The sequence below is a fragment of the Carassius carassius genome, chromosome 17, assembly GCF_963082965.1.
Source record: "Carassius carassius chromosome 17, fCarCar2.1, whole genome shotgun sequence".
Lineage (NCBI taxonomy): Eukaryota > Metazoa > Chordata > Actinopteri > Cypriniformes > Cyprinidae > Carassius > Carassius carassius.
Genome location: NC_081771.1, coordinates 13642898 through 13647703, shown reverse-complemented (window position 1 = coordinate 13647703; position 4806 = coordinate 13642898).

Genomic DNA, 4806 nt, shown 5'->3' with positions numbered 1-4806 from the left:
AATACATGAAGATTGTCAACATTGACCCGACCAAACATTCTCCAACACAGTTGTGGTGTGGATAATTGTTTGCTTTTAATTTTGGGATTAACCCTTTAGAACCTAATGCTAAAATTGGCCTTTTTCACTCATTTTGTTTTTTTGAGTATAAAATTAGAACATAATGTGGTATCTTCAAGTGTGTCAAGGTGTCATTTTTTTCAGAAAATTATAGGCTTTCAGGAAATTACAGTTATTGTACATTATTTTGTGTAATGAGTTAGTAAATAGAATTTAAATAGACAAAAAAATTAAAAACGGGAAGAAATTGTACTGGTTTTTATTTAGAAAAAATCTGAGAACTCATGATCGAAAGAATCTAATGCCTCAATCTTGAAAAAGGAACTATAATACATATATACAAGTCTTTTTGAGACACTGGATTGCACAGTTTTCACTCAGGAGCCATTTGTTGTACTCCAGTTCTCCAGGCGTTTTTGGATCCTTCAATCCAGTCATTTAAATGTGGTGCTCTCTGAAGCAGTTCCTGACTAACTGCAAGCATAGTCCCACATCACATTCCTGGCACTTCCATGGGGTGCTCCTTTTGCATCGTATGCAACTCTGTGAAAGGTCTTGAGTATCACTCACAGGAACAGGCAGATGATCGCATCTCTCTCTCAGCCAGCCATCCAGGGGAACACCTGTGAGCGGAGCAGCTAGCAGCTCCTGAAAGTTTTGCCGTGTCATGAGCTTATCATGGTGGATGGCACACAGCTCTTTGTGTAAAATGAAGCTGTTGGTCACTGCAATGTCCAGGAAGTGCTGGAAAATGGTCACATATGACTTGTTTTATGGGGCACTGACTTTGTTCTGAGCATCTTGTTGGAGGTGTCAAGTCCCCCATGTACTTATTGTACAGCTACAGCTGCGACAACGGCCCCGACCCCTCTGAGATGGTGTTGTGTTCGATGTAGCTGGCCCATTTGCTTCTTCATAGATAACTGGAGTAAGCCACATTGAGGAAAAAAAAAAAGCAGCATGTGTTACAAACTCTCTATATATGTACATAAAAATACTTTTCATTATGAAGCAATTTATTAGTAAGAGAAACTTTGTAAAAATAATATATAATAATATAATAAATAAACTATAATAATAATACAATAAAATAATAAAAATAAAGCATGCAGTTACTTAGATTTGCATACACACAATCACACACATGCACCTACACACAAACGTGCGCGCAAATATACAGATATAGACATAAATGCATGCATGCACAAAGTCACGCAAGCGCGTACACACACACACACACATCTGCATACACATCATAGACTGTATAAGATACACACATGCACACATACACAAACAGATGCACATGCACACAGATACACACAAACAGATACACACACACACACAGACACACAGATATACACATGCACACATTAGCAGTAGCACACACAAACACACATAAACATATGCACACATGCATGCACTTACACAAACATACATATACACACGCACACAGGGGTTAAAGTGGAAAAAAATCCTGAGCCTGAACTTTTTTTTGGGGGGGGGGTGTTTGGAGAGAAACTCCACAGACAGACTTAATTCAAATATTGACGATAGTAACAAAAATACAGTAACAAGAGCTTAAAGTGCTTAGAAAATGGTAAACAGACTGAGATAGACAAGAATCTCTTCAATGATTATGTTTGGCAGCATTTATTTAAAAGTACTATGTCAAATAAAGTGTTTTCTTCTAAACAATAACAAGTGCTTAAAATGCTTAAATAATTAAGTGCTCAAAGTGCTAAAGAACTGAACTGCTAAACTGAAGATTAGAAGTGAAATCAAGGCTATTATCACTTTTTTTCTGGGATGTAACTCGCATGTTGATTTGAAACCAACAGGCTAGTGAACGCTTTTTTTGTCTTCTGCCAGTTTTCTACACAGGGTGACCAGTGGCTGCGAAATTCTGGTCAGTCATAGACAACGGTGTGTCAGCAAATAGTTGCTCCCGGCTAGAGACCTGCACTTCCGCGGGAGTACCGTGGGACGCAGCGCCACCGAGTGCGGCGCGGGACAATATTTGATGGGTGAATGCGGACGCGGGCGGCAAGATATTATTGTGTGCGGGTTGCGGGAAAATAAAATTATTTGCGGGACAAATAAAAGACAAAATAAAAAAACAAAATAAAATAACTAGAAACAAATAGACCTTTGTTTATAATAAAATTAAATAGACTTTGCGGAATGGGAGGATGCGGATGATACCATAGACAGCGACGTGTAATTCGATTCCGTAATAGCGATATATTTAAATGTCAAATTGGATGGATTAGAAGCACACAGACCGGATGATGTCCTCCAGTGGTGGAAAAGACGAATTTCCGAGATTAAGCAAACACGCCATGTACTTTGCATTCCAGCTAGTGCACCATCGGAGAGGGCTTTCAGTATTTGCGGTATACTGGAGCAGAGAAGGATTGAACTGAAGCTCTCAACAGAGAACGACACTGATATTCCTGCATGGGCACATTAAGTAGTCGTACAGGTTTTTTTTTTTTGTTTTTTTAGTCAATTCAGTTTATTTTTATTTATTTATTTATTTACCTAATATTTAAAATTGGTCTATTTTGTTATTGAGGAACAAGGATATTTTTTGTTAAATGTTTGAATGAATTGCTCAGGCCCCATAAGCTACTTTTCCTTTGAAACTGAAATAAATCCAGGTTTATTATTATTATATAATTTATAAGGCTATATAGCCTAATTATTATAGGTAGGCCTATATATTTTTTTTTATTTACATTTCTTACTTTTTTTACTGTATATGTTCTAAGTTCCTTGTTCATGTTAATACTTTTAATTAAACGCAAATAAAACGAAACATTTGTTTATTTTCCGTTTATTTTTAAATTTATATTCAACAGGGGAGCAAGTGAAAAAATAAGATTAGCAGGCAGAATATGCAATGCATTTAAAAAAAAAAAAAAAGAAAAACTGTAGGCTATACGGGAGCGGGAGAAAATAACATATTTTTGCGGGAGCGGGACGGAAAAATCCCTCCCGCGCAGGTCTCTACTCCCAGCAACGTCGTGGTAAGTTTGAGTTCACGGGCAGCGGCTCTATGACCGGAGTCTGGTGCTGCTTTCCAGGCAGGTTTTAGCTCGCCAGTCACTATTTCAAACCACGACTAACGACTTTTGACTTCTGAGCGCAGGGAAATTTAGCTAGATTATTAATTTTATTGCAACGTTACATTGTCCTAAAATCTATTTTTCAACGTGTACCACTTGCATAAACACTGGCCGTTGTTTCGCGTGCTGTGTGACGTCAGAACTCGGAGTACATCGATCTAGTACGAGTTCACGGGTGGGAAGTCACGGGTTTGACTGCCGTCAGTGGCGGATTTAGCAAATTGGGGGCCCAAGGCGAAGGTATGTATGGGGCCCCCCCATCCGATTTCTCTTCCTCTACTCCTTTTTCTGTTCTTCTCCTGCTCTTCTTTATTGACTGTGTTTGAGTGCTGAGTGTATCATCTGCTTTTGTCTCTGTCCCTTCTCTCCTCCTCCCTCTCTTCCTCCTCATGCCTTTTTTTGTCTTTCTCATTATGTTCATACTAATCTTACTCTGCGAGCCTTGGCCTCAGCAAATTTTCTAACTATGGAGTCTGTATCAACAGTTTCCACTATGTCATGTTCGATGGAAATGACAGCCAGGGATGACAGTCTTTCTTGGGACATAGATGAGCGCAGATATGTTTTCAGTCGTTTCAATGTAGAGAAACTTCTCTCACCTGATGCAACTGTAACAGGAAGAGTAAGCAAGAGCCGCAGGGCTATGCTAAGATTTGGATACAGATCTAGGAGATTCTCTTTGTATATGTAGTTAAGAACTTCCAATGGTGATGAGATGTGTGGGGGGAAAGACTTAACAGCACCTGTAATTTCCATTTTTAGGTCCCCTGCATCCACATCCTCCATTGCCTTCTCAAACCTGTTGCAGCATTCATCTAGATTGCCTGCCTGTATGGTGCTTTTCATTATATCAGTGGAGTAGAGAAATCCATACAACTTAAAGAAGTTCTCCATGTAGGAGAATCTCTCCCTAGTCTTGACCAGGGCAGTATCAACTAGGTGTAAGAAGAACTCTCTTCTGAAACGTTCCTCTGCAGTTGAAGTAGTCTCCTCTGTGCCCTCATAGTCAAACTGCCTTTTTGTTTTTTTCTGCCGAATGTCTGCCCAGATCATCTCCACCTCCATCTTCTCTGCAATTTCCCTGGCATCTATTTTGGCGGCATTGAATCCGTGCTCCCTGAAATCTTGGAGGAAGTCTATGACTGCAGAGATTTCCCTCTTCATGGTCTCAATGCTCACTTTGGGGCCCTGTAGGATCTTACTAACTTTGTTGATAATGTGCAATACATTGTACCACACCACACAACTTACCATAAATGGCCATTTCTTCAGTTCCCGGCAGAGGCTTGAAGCACTGGATGCACACTCTGAATCACTCTTTTCTATGGCAAAGTCATGTAAAGCCTCCAGGGCATTCAAAATTTCTGGAAGCTGATACCGTACAGCTTTTACAGCCTCCACACGGCATTCCCATCTGGTGGTTGACAAGGCCTTGATGGTAAAATCCTTCACATTCGCCTGGAGAATGGCCCACCGCTGAACAGAGCCACTAAAAAGATTGTAGAGTCTCTGTAACACACCATAGAAGTTGAGGGATATTGTGGATGATTTGGCAGCATCCCCAATGACCAGGTTCAGTGTGTGACTTCCACACGGGACACAGAGGGCTTTGGAGTTG